Here is a 24,478-nt window from a genome sequence, read left to right as displayed (position 1 = left end):
CCTGCTGCGCTTTTCCAGCAACACATTTTCAGCTCTGATCTCCAGCATCTGCAGTCCTCACTTTCTCCTCCTGTTTACAGAACAACATTGATAAAAGGCAAAGGGCAAGTTTCTTACTAACTCCTAGTTGCATGGCAATAGGATGAACTAAATGAGCATATAAAAGTTGAAACAATTAACTATTATTCCAAGACTCTAACTATGGTTCAGTTGTGTGTGGGTTTTGCAGGTGCGAACCAGCATCTGCTTTGAGTATCTTCTGAACCTGATTTCTGGATACTAATAATCCAAATATGTAGACTGCTTTACAACAAGAGTTAAGAAAATGTTTCATTGTGACATAATAAAATACAGGCATAAACAAATGCAGTTCAGCTTTTCAGAAAGATCAGATAGGATGATTAGGGCTTGTCAGAATTTATATGACCAGTTAAGAAAAAAAACTAAAAGAATCCTAAAAGAAAGAGTAGCTTTAAAGTACTGAAATCAAAATTACAGGGTCGCTTTCTGCAAGCCCTCAATTCAGGTAATCATCTTGTGCTACTGGGACATTTTTTAATTAATAGGACTCCAATAAGTTAGGGGAACCCAAATCCCAAGATACATTTGCCCACAGCATATAACACTTTTACAACTACGCTATTAAAAATTGAAAAGCTTATTCTAATATCTAATAATATTACATATCTGCCGTTGTAATATTTCAGCAAGCCTAACAGATGGCATTCCTGCCCTTTTCTGAAGTGACAGATGTATCCTGAGGGGGTAATAATACCTACATTTCCATTTCATAAAGTGTCTGTTAGGCCTGTGTCTTGTAATAATTCCAATGAAAGTGCTCCTGGCAGGGCCAGAATAAGTGGAAGGATTTGCAAAATAATTTGACCTGGTGCGTGAAATATTTGAAAATATGCTGTTAACTTATCCCTTAAACAAGTGGCACACCTACTCCCTTTACAACCTTATTTGCTTCATTATTGAATCAAATAACGAATATGCCACAAATATAAGTTTCTGCTATTGTTGTGGCATTTAAAGTTTTCTTTACAGGAGGAGTAAGTTCAAGGTGCTATATGATCTACTATTTCTTACCCTCTTATCAAGTGGACAGTAAATGTGGTCTTGTCAGCCTTACCTACATTCTATGAACAATAAAGTTTTGCTGGAATCTTTTCAAATTATGTACCAAGGGATAAAAATGAGATATTAATAACTACACGAACAACTTACATTGAAATTGCATCTCTAATTTAGTAAAACATCACAGCAATGCGACCAAACAAATTGCATGCTAATAGCTGCAGTCAACCACACTGAACTCATGGGAACCATTTTAAATGCAATTCACATTAATAATCATGAATTTGCCTTTAACCTCAGCAATCCAGAAACAGCATGCATGGCCTGCTTTAGTTGAAATATCACTGTTAAACATCCATCAATGTTTCGTTCAGCATTGAATATTTTTGCGCAGAATTAATTGTTAAGTGACTGATTAAATGGGTTGCAGTATAAAGGTTTACAAATTAGCTGCTTTTGTCTGGAGTCTCTACAGAAGCTAAGTTCCAAGCACAATATTTTTTGGCAGGCTAGGCAAATTCGTGATAAAGGGCTCTTGGCCAAAATGTCGATTTTTCTGCTCCTCGGATGCCGTCTGACCTGTTGTGCTTTTCTAGCACCTCATTCTTGACTCTGATCTCTGGCATCTGCAATCCTCATTTTCTCCTATCCATTTATCAAGATTTAGCATGATCTCACAAAAATGAGTAAAACTCACAATTATTTATTTTTATCTGAGATTGTTTCTACTTAACTTCAATTCCTTTGGCAAAATTAAGTTTAGGTGAAATGACAAAATTCAGCATTAAAATCTAAAAAAAACCACAGCTTTGAGTTAAAAGATTATTTCTAGCCTTCCAAAACTGAAATTTTCAAAGTGCTGTTTGTGGATATTAAAAATAAGAAACAAGATTTGAAACAGGTGAGATGTTCCTCCACTCATCGTAAGTAAAGCATAGAGTGGGGAGTCAGACAATATTAAGTCACACCAACATGAAAATGTGAGGTAGTGGAAATACAGTTGTGAATCATATCATTCAATTAGCACCATGACACCCAGCTGCACAGACATCACAGGAACAGCTGTAAACTTTTACTCTACACAAGATGGGAGGTTTGTGGGAGACATGACCACCTACAGCATAAAGCTGACAAAAGATGAAACTAAATCTGAGCATTTGGAGCAAGTTAAAACAAATCTAATAAGCACAGTTTTGAAAATGGAAGAAAGGAAACACTTCTGATGTTCACTCAAAAGCTCCTGTTGATTTAATTTTTGGATTAAAAACTCCTTACATATGCTGCTTGTCAAGAATGTCAGGATATTGGAAAACTCGTGATCCATGCATTATTGTATAAAAAAAGCTTCAAGTAACTTGAGTAGATAGGCAGGAGGCTGGAAGAACACAGCAAGCCAGACAGCATCAGGAGGTGCATAAGTGGTGAAGTGGGGATAGGTGAAGACAGGCAGAGGGTATGACCTAGTTGATCAATGGGAGGAATTAATCTCATAGGTGGCTGGGAGGGGTGGAAGGGAGAGGGAGAGGCTGGGAAGGGAGTCAGGTGATGGGAATGGAGGTTATTTGAAATTGGAGAACTTAATGTTGAGTCATCCGGGCTATAGGCTGCCCAGGCAGAAATGAGGTGTTGTTCCTCCAACTTGTGGTTTGGTTCATTGTGGCAATGGAGGAGGTCAAGGATGGTCATGTTGGAAAGGGAGTGGGAAGGGGAATTAAAATGGATGGTAACTGGGAGGTCTGGTCAGCCCCTGCACGCCCAGCTGTGATGCTTGACGAACCGTTCCCTCAGTTTACGTTTGGTCTCCCCGATGTAGAGAAGACCACATCAGGAGCACCTGATGCAGTGAACTCGGAGAGGCAGGTGGAACCTCTGTCTCACCTGGAAGAAGGAGGTGAGAGGGGGTGGTGCACTGGCAGGTTTTGAATCTTTTCCAGTTGCAGGGGAAGGTACCTGGGAGTTCAGGGGAGGTTGGTGGGGAGAGTGTCCACCAACCCTTCCCAGCCAACTACCGGATTCATTTCTTCCATTTACTAACTAAGTTGTACCCTCTGCCTGTTTTCACCTATCCTCACTTCACCACCCTGCCCTTTCAATCCCCTTTATCTGCAGCTCCCCCCACACCCACCCTTAGTCCTGAAGAAGGGTTAGACCTGAAATGTCAACGTCTCCACCTCCTGACACTGTCTGGCTTGCTGTGTTCTTCCAGCCTGCTGCTTGTCTACTTGGATTCCAGCATCTGCAGTTTTTTTTGTCTCTAACCAAGTTTGTTCCACTGTGAGGTCTCTTCAAAGGATGCTCACTTTGAAGATGTTTTCGGTCTCCCTCAGACGTGTGCTCACGTAACGAGTTAACAGTTTAAGAATTTATTTTGATGTAGTATAAGAATTGAGAACATAACATATTGAAAAATGAATAAGTCTTGATATTCCTAAAAGGAGAATATGGCAATTATAAAAGCACCAAGCTCTGAATTAATCCCAATGAAGCTCTTGATCAGATTGCAAGAGTAGGAAGAGAGAGGTGGCTTAATTCTCACACTGAATAGGGCATTGCCATATCTGGGCACCTTGTTCAAGCTCAATCACCTATTGTTCCAGGACACACACAAATTAGAACACACCAGCAAAAGAGACTACTGAGTGGAAGTTATCAATTAATACTGCTCTCTTCCACCCAACAGAAAACAATGTTAGTAATCCATAATGCTTGTAATTAAAATGAAAATGTTATGAATAGATTGAAAGTGAGGGTGAAATTATGCTATAATAAGAGTCCAAATTCAGAGGAATTTGCTAAATCAGAGGTTATGGGGATGGAAAAGACTCACTTCATGATAAACGCCTAAGAGGTCAAAGAAACTCAAATGTCTGAACTCAGATCCTGAACCATCAACCATTAATGATTATTACAATCATGTGCTAGAGTCTGCAATCAGCAGAGTTCTGCTTCAACCAAGTTTTCCTTTCCTTTAGTCTTATGTATCACATATATACATATATGCACAAGGATGAAACAACTGGAATTCAACTTGATAAATCTTGCAATAAATCAGTGTCAGTTCACCTTATTTTCCTCCAATGCTTCCAGCAGTGGCCCTTGCTACTGAAAGAGCTCAAGGTTCTGACAGTTCTCCAGTATGTTGATTATTCCTTCTCTATGAATACAAAGGACAGGTGTTGACAGGTAATTGGGCTATTGGAAAAAGAGGCCATGAGAGTCAAATATTGTTCTATCACCATAGATGCATTTTCCAGCATTGATCAATAGATAATCATGAAGAATGCATTAACCTATTTCTGCCTCTATCGTGGGAATACCAAGGTCAATTCTAGTGACCCCAGCTGATATTAGCAATTGAGTTTAGACCAAGAATCAAACTTAGGTCCTTGTTGCTCTATAAATCACAGAACTGCATCATGAAACACACTATTCCACTGCATAATTGGGAGGGGGAGGACAGTACAATATCCAAATTATTTTTGAACATGCTGTATAAAACAACAGCTTGTATTTATACACTGCTGTGAAGGCACTTCAAAGGAATGTTATGAAACAAAGTTGAAAACCAAGGTACATAAGATGACAGGTTTAATGACCAAAATATATATTTAAATGAATATTGTAATAGAGATAGCCAACTAAAGAATAGAAAGATTTAGAGAGGAAATTCCAGAGTTTAGGACCTAGGCAGTCAATGGCATACCACCAATAGTGGAGAAATTAAAATCAAGGATATCCTAAAAGCCAAAATTAGAAGACAGAAAATATTATAAGGGTCATAAAGCTTGAGAAGATCACAGAGAAACAAAATGATTAGGTAATGGAAAGATTTAGAAACAAGGATGCAAATCTTAACATTTAGAATTAAAATTTGCTTAACTGGAAATATGTTAATCATTAGAGCATCTTGTGATTAAACATGTCGCAGACGTTACAAATAGCCATTCATAGAATCATTTAGATTTGGATTCATTGTCACATGCATGTAAAAAAATGGAGTGAAATGTATTTTATAATGTGTTATGCCCAGTGTTGCCACACTAGGGCACAATCTTGAAACACTGAATATAATGCAAGATTTTATTGCAATAGAATTAATCTTTCTCTCTTCTTCTTGTTCCTCCTCCGCTACTCCTTCAGTCTCTGCTTGACATTGGCCAGAGTCTCTGATATGGGCTCCTAGGTCTCCATAATGCACTCTGAGACATGGGCCTCTGCCACTGCCACTGCCACAATCGCGATTGCTGTGTCCAAGCTGAAGCCGGGGGCCTGGACAAGTGTGGGTACCATACCACCTGTTCCTCATCCTACACTCCTCCAGACACTACCACCGGTCATTGATCATCAGGATCCTCCACCCTTTCAGGTTTTTGGGCCTCGCTGCAGACGAGCAGCCTTGGCTCAGCCTGAGAATCTGGGCCGGGCAGGGGGTCTGCCCAGGACTAGGGTGGAGCTGTGTACAGCTAGTTTTGCTGCCACTGGAGGCCTTCTCCTTTGTGTGCCACTCTCCTGGTATTAAAGAAAAGAGAAAAGAAAAACAGGAAAAGTAAAAAGCAAAAAGAAGAAAGGAGGAAAAAAGATAAAGAAAGCAGACGGGAATGGATGAGTCTTGGGCTCAGCCCTGCTACTCTGCTACCATCAAGAATCCCTACTGAAAGACGCCATTCAGCCCACTGAGTTTGCATTGACTCTCTGAAAAGCAACCTACCCAGACCCAACACCCACCCTATCCCTGTAGCCCTGCATTCACCATGACTAAGCTATGCAGTCTGCGCATTCCAGGGCACTACAGGGCAATCTACCACGGCTAATCCACCTAACCTGTACATCTTTGGATTTAGATGGACTCAGATTATTCAGCCTCAGGCAAGGAAAGGAATAGAATGAATAATTAGGGAAATGCAACGACCAAAGACAATTGGAGGAATCTTTGGCTTATCCAGGATTGAATGTCAGATAAGAAGTCTGATAATTTAGTGACAATGCAGGAGTTAAAAGAGTTAGTGGTGACACTGCTATCAATCTATACTTGAAAACGAATATTGTAGTTTTCAGATGTGTAAAGGGGCAGCATGTAGATAGAAAATTGGAGAAGTACATTAATATTGCCACAAGAATGATTTTATCTGTTCAGAAAAGAAATTAGAAACTCGCAAGCAAATCCGTGGTAGATTATCTATTCTGTTGTGTGTATGACATCTGTTCAGGAGAAGTATCCTGTTATCAGGTATTTAAAGGCATCATCAGCTAACCATAGGTTTAGTTGTTATTTGACTTCTTCTGGCTGTTGCTACAACTTTGTATGTGCTTGGAGTTTTCTGCAGGGGAGTGGATGTGGCAGGTTTTGAAGAGATTTTGCTGACCTCAAATGCTTCTGCATAAACCAGTTGCATCTGGATATGGGTGCACAAACTGGCATTCCCATTTGAATACCATATTAAATGCAGAGTATGCCAAGTTATGAGAAGAGGGAGAGAGGAAGCAGAAAAGAGCTCTCAGCTCAAGGGCCTATGTAGTCGGGGAGCAATCCTCCTACAAAACCACTGACAGGAACAATATGCAAGACATCTGTGATCCCACAAGAATGTTTTCACTGAAATCATGTGCTGCAATCAAAATCACAAACTCAGAGTACGATAAAGATCGTATTGCCAGTGGCTGTCAAGGTGACTCTAGCGATAAACCCTCAGGTATCCGGTTTTTGACAAGCTGACGCCAAAGATATTTGCAATATCTTGCATTATGCCATTCACTCCTGTGTAAGGGAAGTCATTGAGGCTCTCTATTTAAAATAAGTTAACCACATATAATTTTCTCTTGCCGATGCTCACAAAAAAACCATATAGTTTTGCTAAGATTGCAAGTCTGTCTGTGGTGCAGGCCACTAATGGCTGTATGTACATTGATTTCCTAGGGATTGCAACTGAAGGGATTCTACTCCTTCAATGACTAGATGGTGCTTGATAAGAGTCAGAATCATGCAAGTCAATGTACAGTTCCTTAATGCATGATGCATAATCCTGACATCACAAAGGACTGCCTTTGTCACCAAGGTATTGGGAGCAACTGAGGCATGGAATTATGAGGAGGGAGGGAAATAATAACCTAGAGAGAGCCTTTCTGTACAAACTGACTGCATAATCTGTATTAGTAACCATGATCCTAATTTCCCAATTACAAACAGTCTCACATCATGTCTTCCTTCTGCCACTGACCATCACCACAAATATCAGCACTTGTTCCCACCACAATATAATCCCCACGTTCACCTTTAAGACTAGTAGCTTAAACAAATTAAGCTACTGCAATGCAACTTGATAACTCTCAATATTGGTTACTGCTACTGTGTTCAGCTAATAGCATTGGCTACACACAGAGATCACCCAAAACAACAGGGAACACCAAGGTGTCCTGCTGCTTTTATTGCAATCAATAGACATGGGTTAATTGCACATTGTGGAGGAATGCAATTAAGGGTCCAATGTGTTGTAAACTCAATTGTTCTGAACAGTTCGGAGGGGGTCACTGGAACTGAAACGTTAACTCTGCTTTTTCTGCACAGATGCTGCCAGACTTGCTGAGTTTTTCCAGCAATTTCTGTTTTTGTTTTTGAAAGTGAGACCAATGTCTTGTTCTGCAGTGTCTAAGCAAGCTTTGCACAAAATAAGAGAAATATGAGAGGTGTAAATTATTTACAGTTGCAAATAAGATTCTAATTCTAAGTGTTTAAAAATAAAGTCAATATTATAAATATGTTCACTGCCTCTCCGCCTCTCTTTCCTGTTTAAAACTTACTACTTTGATGAAATTTTGGTCACCTGTCCCAATATTTTTGTATCTCACTGTCAAGTTTCATTTGATAACGAGATAACAAAAGGTTTTTGGACATTTATACCAAGTTAAAGGTGAAACGTTGCTGTTAGTCCAGCAGGAAAAGACACGATTATCTGGATGTCCAGTACCCTGTAGTATTTATTATTCATCGAACTCTAATATTTGGCATTAGGCAAGAGGGCTTAGGTAAAAGTTAAGAAGTTACGTCAGACTGATCCGGCAATCTGCAAATTTACAGCAACTCCCAGGTAGGTGAAAAAGAGCGCATCAATTTCATTCAAATAATTAATTAAAAGTTCCATGCTAAAAATGAATTGAATTTGAAGGAACTTAAATGTTCTGCAGTTTAAAACATTTCCCATGGTGATATTCGTTTGGTCAAACAGCGTTCATAACTATGGCATCCTGATATAAAGATTTGTGACTTGCCATCGAAGCACATATTGTTAGATCGAATGACCTACAAACAGGAAAATAAAGTTTATTTTTCAGACTAAAATAAATACTTCGTTCAATGCCTAACAATTTACTGCCAAAGCATGAAGAAATGTTCTGAATATTGACAATTATGCATGGATCATTTTGGTACAACTTTAATCTTCTATGCGAATTCACCATGATGACTAGTGACTACCAACTATCAAAGCTATTGCTGTTAACTTTCAAGTTCAATGGTTCATCGACAAGTCATTTCATACCTCATTCCAAAGATCTGTGGTTAAAAACTGGATCTTCCATTTCAAACAGTTAAAACACAGTCATTAAATTGCCTCCTCAGACTACACACAGAGCAAGTGACCTTCACAAGCATCAGCAGGAAGCAACTCTGCTAAGAAGTTGGGATCAATAAATACTGATGGTTTACACTATAAAGCAAAAATTCTTGTTTGATCAAGAAGAAAAAAAGGCATATATTAAACAAAATAGGAAAATACCAGAGTTAAAAGCAGCAATTACCTTAAAGTTCAGAAATATTCAGATTGAATTTTATGGCACCCATTAAAACCTTTGATAGAAGTAGGACTGCCTAGTAACTTACTCATAGTTATTTTAAACTCTCCTCCTACCAGAGATCACTAATGCAATACAGATCTGCTAGAATTGCTATAAATCTTCATTCTTACAGTCGTGCTTCAAATTGAAAGAATATTACTGGACATAGTAACTTAATTTAAAATGGTTCATGAGTTATGAATCCATAACTTTTGCAGCTTAATTGATTTCAGAAATTACTTGGGTTTTATTCTTATGGAAAGAGTGTTTTTGAAATCGTAACTTTGCTGCAGGCTTTTAAATATATTTCATCTTGAGCTGCTATTCATAATTAATACTTCTACACTGTCAGCTGGAAATCACAGCAGACAATGCACCTAACATGAATGGCACTGTGAATTCAAAATGTTTTCTGCTCCAGATTCATCATAGTATAATGCACTTCATCAATAGTTCAGTTTTATGTCAGAATTTAGTTAGAGATCATGGGATGGGCTCAAATTAGTTACTGCACATGTCTATTGTACATATACAATACCTCTTCTATCTGTCAGTAGTAGTAAAATAAATTATACAAATTCAGGAATATATGATAAAAGTAGAAAAGCCACACAATTTTAATTTTTGCCTGTAAAAACATCATGAGTGTTCAAACATTATAATAACATGGCATATAAAACCCATCTTACACTAGGTACACTTCATACACTTGAGTAAAAGCTCAGCTATTAAAATCCCACATGTAATCAATGTTATAACTTGACAGGAACTTTTTCAATTATTATAAGCTATAATTTAAAGTGTGCATACATTAGTTTCTTACGATATGAAGCTTTATACTGATTGATCCATTCACCAGTTATGTATAACCTAGGCTCTTTAGCTATGGGTAAGTAGATTTGAACCAGAATGTGTGCCCTATTGGTAAAGGCCAAAATGAATTGGTGTACAGACAGTTAATTAAATTCTTGGATGTGCAAAGAAAAGATTTACTCATTGAATACAGATTTCACTTCAGACCTGTTTTTTCTCAAGGCTGCTAGTGCTGGCTATACTAAAGTAAACCAAAGTCTGCAAGTTGCCTAACAGACAACCCTTAAAAGCAACCTCTCAACCAGCATTAACAAAGCAAACTCTTAAAATAACTCAAACTAAAATAGCCTCCATGATGTGAAAGAGCCAGTGTTGGACTAGGATGGACAAAGTTAAAAATCACACAACACCAGGCTATAGTCCAGCAGGTTTATTTGGAAGCACTAGGTTTCAGAGCGCTGCTGCTTCATCAGGTGGTTGTGGAGTATAAGATCATAAGACACAGAACTTACAGCAAAAGATTATAGTGTCATGCAACTGAAATGATATATTGAACAAAGTGGCTTGTTAAGTCTGGGTTTGTTCAATATATCATTTCAGTTGCATGACACAGTAATCTTTTGCTATAAATTGTGTCTTATGATTTTATACTCCACAACCACCTGGTGAAGGAGCAGCGCTCCACAAGACAGTGCTTCCAAATAAACCTGTTGGAATACAACCTGGTGTTGTGTGACTGTTCAAATGGCATCGGGAGGGGACCCTGTGCAGGGAGACAGGAGAGAAGTAACAGGGGTAAAAACAAAAGACGGAATGAGATGCACAGAGAATTCATGGGTAATACTTATACAGGGCCATCGAGCAAAATAGAATTTGAGTAAAAATGGTAGGACTAGCCTTAAGGTAAATTATGATAGATACACAATGGCAAACACGTAAAAGAGTGCATAGAGGAACTGTAATAATGGTTCATTCCTGTCTGGCATAAAAATAAAATGAGAAAGGGACCCCACCATGGGTAACAAGGGAAATTCGGAATTATATTAGATCTAAATAAGGAATTAGCCAAAATAAACAGAAGAACCAAAGGGTACAGTCTAAGGACACAAGGTAGGCTGTTTAGGACTCAAATGAAGAGAACTTTCTTCACTCAGAGCAGTGAACCCATGGAATTCTTGGTGACAGAAAGCGGCTGAGGCCAAAACATTGATTCTTTTCAAAAAGGAAGTTGATAGTTCTTAGAGCTATAGGGACCAAAGATGAGGGGAGAAAGTGGGAACGAGGTTCAATGATTAGATCATATCAGAGTGGCAGAACAGGCTTGAAGGGCAAATGGCCTACTCCTGCTTCTATTTTGTATTAAAATATACTTAGCTGAAACAGGTAGGAGCAGGAGTCACCTCACAGCATACAAAGACTACAGTTTGCTGATGACACTGCTCCCTATGCAGCTGTCATTGTTGCTAACTCACTCTTGCTCAATTTCCTTCACTATCTTCTTCATTGTTCATACTACCTAGTTCATCCACTGTTACCTCCCAATCTTCAAGTCACCCTCTGACCAAATCACTCCCCCTTATTGTGAATTCACAATGATAACCTGATCAGAGTCAAAGATCTGCCGTGCAAATTCGTTAGAATATGAAAGGTCAGGAAGATGGGAATAGAGTTAGCAGTCCAGCTAAAGAGCCAGCACCAGCAACTTCATGACATGGGCCTGGTGGATGAATATCCTCCTTCTATGTTGAATTATACTTTATTATAGAATCCCTACAATGCAGATTTAGGCCAACTGGCCTATCAAACCTAAACCAACCCTCTGAAGAGCACCCCTACCCTATCCCCATAACCCTGCATTAACCATGGCTAATTTACCTAACCTGCACATCTTTTGCACTGAGGAGGAAACTGGAGTCCCTGGTGGAAACCCATGCAGACATAGGGAAAACATGCAAATTCCACACAGACATTCACCCAAGTCTGGAATCAAACCCGGCTCCCTGATGATGTGAGGCAGCACTGCTCACCACTGTGCCGCCATGTCACCTCTTTTTATTTTCTCCTTTTGTACAACAGCTGCGTGCAGTTTTTAAATAGCAGGGATTGATCCAAATATCATACATTGTAGCCACTGATCATTTCTCATCTATTCATGCTAAAAATCTTGAATTAGGAAAATGTGTTACAAGTCATCATGACTTGAGACATTCAGGATTTTACATATCAAGTTGGATTGCAAGTGCATCTTTAAATACAGAGATACTTATTGCACTCATAGTGCTTAAAAAGATCTGACAAACTGAAATGAGGTAAATGATGATAAAATCGGAGTGTTTTTGGTTGATATAGAAATGTTGGCCAAGATAATTGGAAAATGCCCCAAATGAATTATTTACATTTACCTTCCTATCCTAAGTGTTTGTGTTACAAACAAATCAATTAGAAAAACATTTGGCTTCAGGTGTATTGCCAAAGGTTAAAAAGACAATTTAAATTTAAATGATTTATTTGTTTAGTCACAAAGTTACTGTCATCTAATATTACATTTTGTGGTACTTTTAACACTGGATAGTTTACTCTGAATCCATATCTCAAACCATTTCAGTATGACAGTACTCATTTTCTATGAAGCTGGGTTGGCCTTTACTTGCCAAATGTTAGACAGTTATCGCAAGGCCCAGTTGAATGGAAAAACATTAATTGTAGATGGAATATTATCAACTGAGCCCTTGCCAAAATATTGGAAAGTAATTCGATGGGCTTTGCGAAGGAAGGCTTATTGATTGAGCTGTGGCATTATTGCCACACTTCTGGGTTGCACCATTTATTAGAGAAAATGAGCAACACAACGGACTAAAGCAAAGAACAAAGCATATTTATTTCGAGAGACGAGAGCAGGATTTGCTACATCAGTACTGGGTGAGACATTGAAGATACAAGTGAGAATCAGGAATCTGGTGCAAAACGGATGCAAGGTGTGAAATATTACCTCTTTTTGAATGCAGTGGGCAAGAAAACAAGAGGAGAAGGCCAACCAGCCTCACCAAGGAGGCGTGGATGAAAGTTGACAATGAGAAGCAATGTGCTGACCAGACCTGGATCTAGCACTGCAGAAGGTTTAATGGCATCACAATGATCAAGGAAGTGTCATGGTACTCTTAGTTGGTAGCTATCACTTTCTTATTCTACTAGCATTACCCAACTGATACAACTTAGCACCATACTTTTTCTCCAACTTTTGTCTTAAATCTATAGTTCAACAGAAAATTCACAAATTAATTCTCAACTTACTCCCTTCTTGCAATCATTCCTCAGAATCATCATCCTCAAATGTTCACTTGCCATCCTTCGCAATCAGTTTACTTTTCACACTCATAATACTTTTGTCTTTTCTCATTGCAGCAAGAGGCAGAAAATGGAAGTAAAACTGCATGGTGACCATTTGAGAATAGGAAGCGCTTGAGATCAGCAAGGTGGTGCCAGTAGTGGCTATTGGTAATGAAGAAATTGAGATAGCTTGGAGACCTGTATAAACACTAAATTAAGTTTTGTTATTTGGCTCTTAGCTGTCACTTATTTTGAAATGATATCACCAATATATTAAAAATCACAATAGCATCATGACAACTACTAGATTTTATCTAGTATTAGTATTAAATCAAGCCTTTAATTTCTTGCAAGTGTACTAATGGTGCCACTGGAGTAGATTACGAAGAAACCTGAGGATGCCTCAGAGGAGGACAAGTAATGTGGAAGATACACTGTCCTTTGGCTCTTGCTAACCTTCTGTCAACAAAGAGACTTGAATGGGTCCAGCATCACAGTTAGATGGAGTGGCATCACATGTGGGCAGGTGCAGTTACTGGAAACAGAGTAAGAAATGAGAATTCAACTTTAGGGAGCAAATTTCTCCTCAACTGGATGTAAAATTGAGCCTCAGCGTTCATCAATGAAAAGCCGGAATTGCAGATAGGACAGCTTTTAATTGAAGCCTTATGAGTGGCAGAATCTAGAGGACATTTATCAGAGATGCCTCACTTGTTGAAGCAAAGAAATGAGCAGCCTACCTCCCGTGCTGGTGAAGCCACAGAAGTTACATTAAAAAAAAGAGAAAGACAAAAGGGTGTGTGCAACTATACAAGTATTTTATTTGTGAAATAATAAATGAAGATTTAAAAAACAATGTCTATCTATCTTCAATACTGTACTGCAATTCCCTAATGAGCAAAAGGCTTCAGTAGAATTGCACACATAGAAAACAGTGAATGTTGATAGTGTGCTTGTGATCAAGCAACTTTTGCCTGTGGAAATGGTTTGTGCTGTGGCAGGAGTAATCCAGAGCACTGAAGCTTACAATTCTGTATGATTGTATGCTTCTTAAATTATTTGAATTCTACCACTGTGAGGCTGGCCTGGGTCTCTTTGGCAGCCAAATGTACATATGCAATTTGTCCACATTACTTGTAAATCTACTGTAGGAAGGATAAAGACATAATTCACTTCCTTATGAAATAGAAAAAATGGTTTACTTTCTTAAAGAACTTTAAAATATGGCTCTGATTAGCTTTACGCATTAAGTTACTACCAACCTAACTATGTTTAGCTAACTTGCAACAAATTTTAATGGCTTTGAATGGGGGCTGACTTGCACAAAACAATCAGTAGATATATCCATACAAATTATTGAAGCTATGCCATGCCAGAGGAAAAATAACATCGCCCAAAAGCAACAATAGCTGCGTATCAAACATAGATTTTAAAAAGAGTCAGACAATGTTTATATTTCAATTGAATGGCTTGGTTCGCTATCTGGCAGTGAAATACTGAAATATCCCAATTGGTACTGATTAGGCTTTATTTTCAATACAGCACACCAGGCAAGTAGATCCAGAATACTTGCATACACATTTACCTCATGAGACAATTGTATATCTTTGCGTATGATGTGTGTTAAAATGCTATTCTATGCATACTTTTAATGAGTCTTTTATGTGGAAATAATGAAATGGTACAACAACTACTCTGGCTTATAAAGTGCATTTAATAAGTACCTTTGTCGTAGCATTTCAGAGGAATCAAAAATATTATACAATCTGGAGTAAAATAAAGCATTTTGGTATTTAAGGTAATGATTCTGAAAGAACTAATGCTAAAGCTCCATTAGTTCCTCCCAATATGCAGTGGAGACAAGAGATTCTACATTAGCATTTGTAGAGATTAGGTGTATTCTGTACAGCTCCTGGGGGTCTTTGGTAATTATTCCTCACTAATAGTAAGTTGAATTTACTGCAGTGGGTTGGTTTGCTCATTTGATTGGATGGCTCGCTTATGACGCAGAATCATACCAACTCCTGTATTGATGGACATGATCACGAAGGCCCTGATTTCTCAACTTGGCAACCCTCATTACATGCACCACCAGTTGTGTGTGTGTGTCTCTCTCTCTCTCTAATGAGACAGCAGCATATGGTCCTCAGGCACTATGGCGACTTTTATGTTCACTGATTGCTATCGTGCAATACACCATCCTTTTACCTATGACAAATGCCTCTTCTGCTCAGACTCACCAATGGACTATTCTCTATCACTGATAATTAGATGTGCCCTTGACACAGAAAAGAGAAAGGAGAATTGGTAATACCAAACCATCTCAATTAACCTTTACCTTCTGCCACATACTGGCAGAAACAAAAGATACTACTTGGTGCCAGTAGTAGCATCAGGGGAAATGAAACAAGGTAGCATTGTGGAGATCCAATTTAAAGCAAAAATCTTTTGTGGAATATGGGCGTCGCTGGCTGGGCTAGCATTTATGGCCCATCACTAGTTGCTCTTGAGAAGGTAGTGAGGAGTTGCCTTCTTGAACTGCTGCAGTCCATATGCTGTAAGTAGACCCACAATGCCAGTGAGGTTTGAGAAGATTTGTAGCTCAGGTTGAGGTTCTGGATGTTGGTTTGCTTGCTGAGCTGGAAGGTTTGTTTTCAGATGTTTTGTCACCACGCTAGGTAACATCATCAGTGAGCCTTTGGATGAAGCACTGGTGGCATGGCCCACTTTCTATTTGTATGTTTAGGTTTCCTTGGGTTGGTGATGTCATTTCCTGTGGTGATGTCATTTCCTGTTTGTTTTCTGCAGGGATGGTAAATGGGATCCAAGTTAATGTGTTTGTTGATAGAGTTCTGGTTGGAATGTCATGCTTCTAAGAATTCTCATGCGTGTCTCTATTTGGCTTGTCCCAGCCAAAGTGGTGTCCTTCCTCATCTGTATGTAAGGGTACTAGTGAGAGTGGGTCATGTCTTTTTGTGGCTAGTTGATGGTCAGGTATCCTGGTGGCTAGTTTCTACCTATTTGTCCAATGAAATGTCTGTTACAGTTCTTGCAAGGAATTTTGTAAATGACATTAGTTTTGCTTGTTGTCTGTATAGGGTCTTTCAGGTTCAGTAGCTGCTGTTTTAGTATGTTGGTGGTTTGTGGGCTACCATGATGCCAAGAGGTCTGAGTAGTCTGGCAGTCATTTCTGGGATATCTTTGATGTAGGGGAGAGTGATGAGGGTTCCTGGACGTGTTTTGTCTGCTTGTTGGGGTTTGTTGCTGAGAAATTGGTGGACTATTTGCACTGGGTACCCGTTCTTTTTGAATTCAGAACCCACAATGTCATTAGGGAGAGAATTCCATGATTTTGACCCAGTGACAGTGATGGAAGGTGATATATTTCCAAATCAAGATGATGAGTGGCTTGGTGGGGGAGGGGGAAGCTTATTGGTGGTGGTGTTCTTATATATCTGCTGCCCATGTCCTTCCAGGTGGAAATGGTCAGGAGTTTGGAAGGTGGTGTCTAAGGATCTTTGGCAAATTTCTGCAAGGCACCTTCTATATAGTAGACATGGATGCTACTGAGCATGGTGATGGAGCAACTGAATGTTTGTCGATGTGTTGCCAATCAAGTGGGCTGCTTTGTCCTGGATTGTGTCGAGCTTTTTGAGTATTATTTTAGCTGCATTCCTCTAAGCAAATGGGAAGTATTCCAACACACACCTCACTTGTGCCTTGTAGATGGTGGACACACTTTGGGGGAGTCAGGAGGTGAGCTACTCACAGCAGTATTCTTAACTTTTTACCTGCTGTTGTAGTCATTGTATTTATGTGGCTAGTTCAGTTCAATTTCTGGCTACTGGTAACCACCATGATGTTGATATTGGGGGTTTCAGTGAGTTAGATTGTCTCTTATTGGAGGTGGTTATTGCTTGGCGTGAATCTTACTTGCCACTTTTCAGCCCAAGTTTGGATATTATTCAGGCCTTGTTGCATTTGGACATCGATTGCTTTAGTATGTGAGGAGTTGTGAATGGTGAACAACATCAATTCATCAGTGAACATCCCCACTTCTGACCTTATGATAGAGAGAACATCATTGATGAAGCAGCTGAAGATGTTTGGGCCATCTGAAGATGTTCTGGAGCTGAGATGACTGACCTCCAACAATCACAACTCTCTTCCTATGTGCCACTTGTGACTCCAACAAACGGAGAGTTTCTTCTCCTGATTCCCACTGATATCAGTTTTGCTAAACTTCCCTATCACCACATTCTGTCAAATGTGGCATTAATGTCAGGGGCTGTCACTCTTACAGCATCTCTGGAATTCAGCTCTTTTGTTTATTATTGAGTCAAGGCTATAATGAGGTTAGGAGTTGAGCGGACCTTTTGGAACACAAACTGGTCATCACTGAGCAGGTTATTGCTGAGCAGGTTGTGTTTGATACTACTGTTGATGACACCATTCATCATTTGATAGATTCACAGAAACCCTTTGACCCTGCTTCATTATTCAATATGATCATGGCTGATTGCTTGTCTGAATGCCATATTCTTGCTTTTTCCCTTTAATGCCTTTAAATATAAAACAATCATCAATCTCTTTCTTGAATATGTTCAGTGACTTGCTCTCTACAGTCTTCTGTAATTCCATTAGTTCACTCCCCTCTTGAGTGAAGAAAGGTTTCATCACCTCGGTCCTAAATGATCTGCCCTCTATCCTGAGATTGTGACCTCTAGTTCTAGATTCCCTAAACGAGGAAAACATCCTTCCTGCATCTAGTCTGTCCAGCCATGATATAATTTTGTATATTTCAATCTGATCTCCTCTCATCCTTTTAAAACCAAATGAGTACAGGTCCAGTCAAATAAATCACTCCTCATAGGAAAATTCTGCCAGTCCTTGTATCAGCCTAGTGAAGCTCTGGTGCACTCCCTCCACTACAAGTATATCCTTTCTTAGGTCATGAGAACATAACTGCATGTAATAGTCCAGATGTGGTCTCATCAAGGCCCTTTACAACAGCATTAAGGTATCCCTTCTTCTGAAATCAAATCCTCTTGCAACGAAAGCCAAAATATCATTTGCCTAATTGTTTCTGCACCTGTCTGTCTCTCTTCATTGATGATATACAAGGACACCTTTTTATTTCATTCACGGAATGTGGGTGTCACTAGCTAGCACAGCATTTGTTGCCCATCTTTAATTCCTAAAGGACAGTTAAAAGTTAGCCACATTGGGTCTGGAGTCACATGTACACTAGACCAGGTAAGGATGGATCCCCTTCCCTCAGGGCATTAGTAAATCAGATGTGTTTCTATAACAATGGACAGTGGTCATGTCATCACGATTAGACTAGTGCTTTATTCCAGATTTTACTCAATTCAGACTTCATCATCTGCCACTTTACTGATGATGGAAAGTAGACTGATGGAGCAGAAGCTGGCCACGTTGGACTTATCCTGCTTTGTGTGTACAGGTCATACCTGGGCAACTGTCCACATTAATGGGTAGATGCTGGTATTGTAGTTTGGCTTGAATAAACAGCGTAGCTCGGGGTGTGACATGATCTGGAGCATGCATTCAGTACTATTGCCAAAATGATGGCAAGGCACATGCCTTTGCAGATCCAATTATTTCTTGATATTATGTGGAATGAATCAAACTGACCGAAGGCTAGCATTTGTAAGAGAACCTCTGGAGAAGGCTGAGATGGATCATCCACTCAGGAACACTTGCAAAACACTTTTGCGACTGCTTCAGTCTTATCTTTGGGGTGATCTGCTGGACTCTTCTATCATTGAGGAAGGGGATATTTGTGGAGCATCCACCTCTAGCGAGTTGTTTGATTGCTCATTACCATTCATAATGGATGTGATAGTACTGCAGAGCTTAGGTTCATCTTTTGCAAGTAGTCTTGTTCTGGAGCTTCACCAGGTAGACATCACATTTTTAGTTATGCCTGATGCTGTTCCTGGCATGCCCTCCTGCACTCTCCATTCAACCAGACTTGAAGGCCCCTGGCTTGAGTTGAGTGGGGGATAAGATGGGCCATGAGGTTTCAGATTGTGTTGCAGTATGATTCTGCTGCTGTTGATGGCCCACAGAGCCTCATGGTTGCCTAGTCTCGAGCTGCTAGATCTGTTCGAAGTTTGTCCCGTACAGCATGATGTTACTGTAAACATGATGTAAAGCAATATCAGTGTAACGATGGACTTTGTCTCCCTAAGGACTGTATAGTGGTCACTTTTACTGATGGACAGATGCATCTGCAGCAGGCAGACTGATGAGAATGAGGTCAAATACGTTATCCCTCTTATCGGTTCCCTCACCATCTGCCACAGACCCAATTTTGCAGCTACCCTTTAGGACATGACCAGCTTGACCAGTAGTGCTGCTGCCAAACCACTCTTGGTGATGGACATTAAATCCCCCACCCAGGGATTTTATACCATTGTGCTGCCACATCTGCTGGGTATGCTCTGTCATTGAGATATCCAGGGATAGTTATATCTGGAAAATTGTTTTTAAGATGTGCTTTTGTGAGTATGACTATGTCAGATTGTTGCTCTCTGTGAGAAGAAAATTCCAGAAATACCAAAGAAAGAATTATTGAAGATTGTACTTATCATGTTAACAGTGTTACTATTTTATAAATTTACAATCAGTCAGCAGCTGAAATGCAATTACTGACAGAAACAGACTCTGGCAGTTCCAGAGACAGTAACAGAGCAAGTTCTGCACTCCACATCCAAACCTTTACCAAGAAGTTAATAAAAAGTGTAGGAAGAACAATTTGGCCTCAGAAGAGACAGAAAAGCCCAGCCATACTAAGAAAATGGCAGAGAACTTAGTGAAGAAAACTCTGGTTGGAGCAAGAGAAAATTCCAGGAGTAAAGTTAGATATCCCTAAGATAAAAAGGGAAAGTTTTATGAAAACAGGACAAAGACCAGAAAGCAAAAGCAATGGAATGTCAAAGAGAATTCCCACCTCTCTTAATGAGCATCAACAGCACTAACATCAGGCTCCTTGAAACATAGTTTAACAAACAATGAAAGGGCCATAAGTGAAACTTCAACTCGGGTTGCATAATTTGGGAAACGTCAGAATTTATTTAATTCAAAAAAGCACAAATGTAAAGAAATCTAGTCAAAGAGTCAAACAGAAGAAGATAACTCAGGGAAAATTAAAGATTTAAAAGAACTCTGACTTTAAATAAATCGTGATTTTGGTAGAAAAATTTATAAAGCCTGCAGCTAGAGATTTTAAAAAAATTGTGTTTTAGATAGTGAAAGGTGGGAAATGTCAATTTTGCCAGGGAAAAAGTTCATTTTGACCATAGAAGATGGGAGGACTTGGGGAAAACACAGCAAAAAGGCTGAAAAAGGTGGGAACACCATAAACAGTAGAGATACAAGATCACAAAGAGACAGAATTCAAAATCTTGGAAATCAAATCTGCCTAACCTTGCATCTCTTTTTGGGCTCTATCCCATCCGATCAGCTCACTCCTTTTTCTCTCCACCCCATCATCAGCATAAATACATTTTCCTCGATCGGTTCTGAAGAAGGGTCACTGCACTAAAAATTTAATTCAGTCTTTTCATCTCAGATGCTTCTATACTTGTTGTGTTTCTTCAAAAATTTCTGTTTTTAAAGTAAGTCAACACAGTCCCACTCACTCACTTGGGAGAGACATTTGGTAGCTGTTTAACCTTACAAAGTCACCATAGACGAAGGAGAGATTGAGAAGGAGAGTCCTTCATGGTAGCCTCAGCCAGTGTGGAATTTGAACCCACGCTGTTGCTGTTATTCTTACCGCAAATCAGTCTTCTAGGCTACTGAGCTAACTGACCCACACCTTCAACAAAGGATATCTAAAAGATAAATAATTCTCCAGCAGAGAAAGGTTCCACAGATCTTAAGCAAGGTGACAGGTCCTTAAACAGAATGTATAGAAACACTGAAAATAGGAGCAGGATTAGGCCATAAAGCCCTTCGAGCCTGCTCCACCATTCATTACAATCATGGCTAATCAAACTGTTATCTTATTCCAACTGTCTCTTTTGATCCCTTTAGCCCTAAGAACAATATCAACCTCCTTCTTAAAAACACTCAATGTTTTTACCACAACTGCTTTCTATGGCAGAGAGTTCCACATGCACACTCTTCACTTACCCTATGTCACATTCTGGTTGAGATGTCAGCTACCACAAGGTGAAACTAGCAGCCATCATGGTAAATCTCACATTTTTAACCAGTTTTGGTATCTTATAAGCCAATTCAATAGTTTGAATGATGTAACTTCAAAAGGTGGTTTAATTGTTTTAACTTAGAAAAAAAAAAATTCTGAGTTTGTAATTTCAGAGGAAAAGCATCATGATGTTTCCTATTAAATTCAACCACTTTATAAAGTCTGCGATTAGGTTCTCCAAAGCCTTTATGATAAGCAACAATCTGTAGTAAATGGTTGAGTATTTCTGAGAACCACCAGAAGTCTAAAAGTATGATGTGCATGCTTTTGTATTTTAACAAATATTCATGGAAAGCAGTAGTAGAGATTAATTAAAACTTTTATATATTAACCAGCTATTGGGAAATTTCAGAAATATACATTAGGCAACAGATCTGTTGCCAACAAGAAGTTAATCCATATCAAAACAGTTATATATAAGCAAGCTAACAATTTTATCCACTCAGCAAAGCTTAATCCCATTGACTCCAAAACCTGTTTCATTAACATCACTCAAATAAGACAGATGACATAGTAGCAGTTAACCTAATTGGATAGGAAGATAATATTAGTTTATTTATTTTTATGTTTTATCAGCAAGATGGTTGAATTATCATTATGATGAGAATATAGAATTTCATTCTCAAATAATCAATCCTGTTCAAAGCAAAAGGGGCCTGGACAATGTTAAGACACTGGTACAAAAGCAAAATTTGCCCATTTTTAGGCATTTTATCTTAATGTGACTTCAATACTGTAGATGCATAATAAAAAGCTAAACTGAGCTTTGGTTCAGATTATGATTAATGTGAACTATCAGAGGGCCCGTTGGTGCAGAATCATTTCCATTAATCAACGTGAACTTAACTATAAATACTGTCAAGGTTTGTTAATTTAGAATATGAAGCTGATTCACGGACGTAAGTTCAGAATGTACTTACTTAGAGGAAATGAACAGAGGTCAATTTAGAAATAAAATGAATTTCTGAATTGATTCAAAATTAACATATGCTAACATTCATGACACTTAGCAACAATGGCATGAGCCCATTCTTACAAAATCATCTGCATTTTAGAATGAAAATGGCTTCCAAAAATTAGAATTACACATTTTCTTTTCTGTTCACTCACACTTGCTGTGTTTTCCCCAAGTCCTCCCATCTTCAAGGTGAAATCAGAAAATAAAAATCAGATATTTAAAGAAATGCATCACATTTGTTGCTGAAGTGCCGTTATATACAGACTGCATGAAAAATACTTAGTACAATGAAAACAGACAATGTCACTTCTCAATTTTGAAGGCTACACCAAAGCCTGCCTCTTTCAGCAACATGCAGAAATAAATTCTTTAGAGTAGAACAATGAAGTAAGAAATTTGAAAAATATTTCTGAGGAAAAGCATCATGATGTTTCCTATTAAATTCAACCACTTTATAAAGTCTGCGATTAGGTTCTCCAAAGCCTTTATGATAAGCAACAATCTGTAGTAAATAGTTGTGACATCTGCTGCAAATAACACATTTACAAATGCTTTCAGCAATGCTATAGCCTGTGATACATTATTTCATCAGAAAAAGGATCAGGCATCGGAAAAGGAAATAGTTTCAGCTATTGAAATTGTGTAAGTTCAGTGATACATCTCCACAGGGAAAATATTTTTAAATCAGTTGTTCTAATTGAAAATAAAAATGTTTTCCTCATGAATACATTTCTTTTCTCCCCTTTGAACATTTAGTTGGCCCAGTGGCAGTAAGATTACCATCTCAGAGTGAGAGATCATTTGTTGAAGGTTCCTCCAGGGGTGTGAACATATGACCAAGGCTAATAGCTTCAATATAATGTATTGCCAACATTTTGATAATATTAATTTGAGGCTGTTCAGGTGAACATAAAAATGCTGCAGCATTATTTGAAGAGCAGAAAGGGGCTTCTCCCAGTGTCCTGTCCAACATTTGTGTCTCAATCAACACCTCATAAACAGAATAACTGATTATTTCTGCCATTACTGTTTGGGAGACCTTGCAGTGTGCAAATTAGCCAATGCAGCTCCTGATAAGGCAAATGACCACAGGCAAGATGTAACAAGATGGGTGGGAAGGGTTGTAACCTCGGGAAGAAAAGTTGACAGCTGGCTGTCTAGATTGGGTGAATAAGAAGAAAAGGAGGTGCTATCATCTTGGATGCACCAATGGACAAATGGTATCCTCCAATCATTGGAGTCCCCTTCCTTCTTGCTATCTTAAACACTTTTAGAAAAAATCAGATTGCCCACTCCTGCTGGCTGTCCACGCTAACTATTTAATGGCAATGGACAGCAAAATATTGAGATTGTTTCAGCTTTTAAGATGTTTAATTGACCTTTAATGATTTATTTATATATAGTGGGCAGGCGGACAATCTGCAGAGGTGCTGAACTGAAAATAAAGACAATCTTTTCTTTCCCCAAGCGATGGGTATTTTCCCTAATCAAAAGAAGAAAATAGATCAATTCCCGATCTACCAAACTGGATCCGAATGCACAACTACTTACTTCATTCGCTAGTGAAATTCTCCAGTTATAAACAATAACCCATTACTATCCGGAAGTCTTTCTCTCAGACTGTTTTATAAAATAATACACCTTGGCTATATAAATACTTAAAAGTTAATCATTAAACTCCTTCTGGCACACAATAAACCCATATTCCAGAAGTTCAAAATTAAATATCCAAACCTCAAAAATAACACATTAAAATATATATTACATACATTACAATACAGCTCTTATCTTCTCATATGACAACAGGGAGTACCATCCATGTTTAATGTTTTCACATACATTACATCTGAATTTATATAATTTCTCTCCATTTATTATTTTGGAATGTTTTGTTACATTGAGGGACCAAGTAATCATATTGCCTTCCTTCTCTGATTGCGACTGGAAATAACAGGCAGCTTTTCTATTTTAGCACAATATATTTGATTGATTGATTGATTTGACTTACTGTTACATGTACTTATGTACAGTGAAAAGCTTTGTTTGCAAGCAGCACAGACAGAACATAGTAAGCAAGGACATACAGATCATAGGGTGAAAAAAACTTGGACAGAGTGAGGCATACGGGTTACACCACATAGGACATGCGTGAGGCAAGAACAACATTAAGAAGATCAACATTATTTAAAGTTAGAGAGTCCATTTGTCAGTCTAATAATAGCAGGGAAGAA

General features: G+C 38.7%; 1 protein-coding gene across 1 annotated transcript in view; it reads right to left on the bottom strand.

Moving 5' to 3' along the window:
- Nucleotides 1-24,478, bottom strand: part of cdkal1 (CDK5 regulatory subunit associated protein 1-like 1) — a 596,132-nt gene that overhangs the window by 105,822 nt on the left and 465,832 nt on the right. The window lies entirely within an intron of this gene.

The sequence above is a fragment of the Chiloscyllium plagiosum genome, chromosome 29 (genome assembly GCF_004010195.1).
Source record: "Chiloscyllium plagiosum isolate BGI_BamShark_2017 chromosome 29, ASM401019v2, whole genome shotgun sequence".
NCBI classification, from domain to species: Eukaryota; Metazoa; Chordata; class Chondrichthyes; order Orectolobiformes; family Hemiscylliidae; genus Chiloscyllium; species Chiloscyllium plagiosum.
This window is presented reverse-complemented; position numbering and strand designations above follow the sequence as displayed.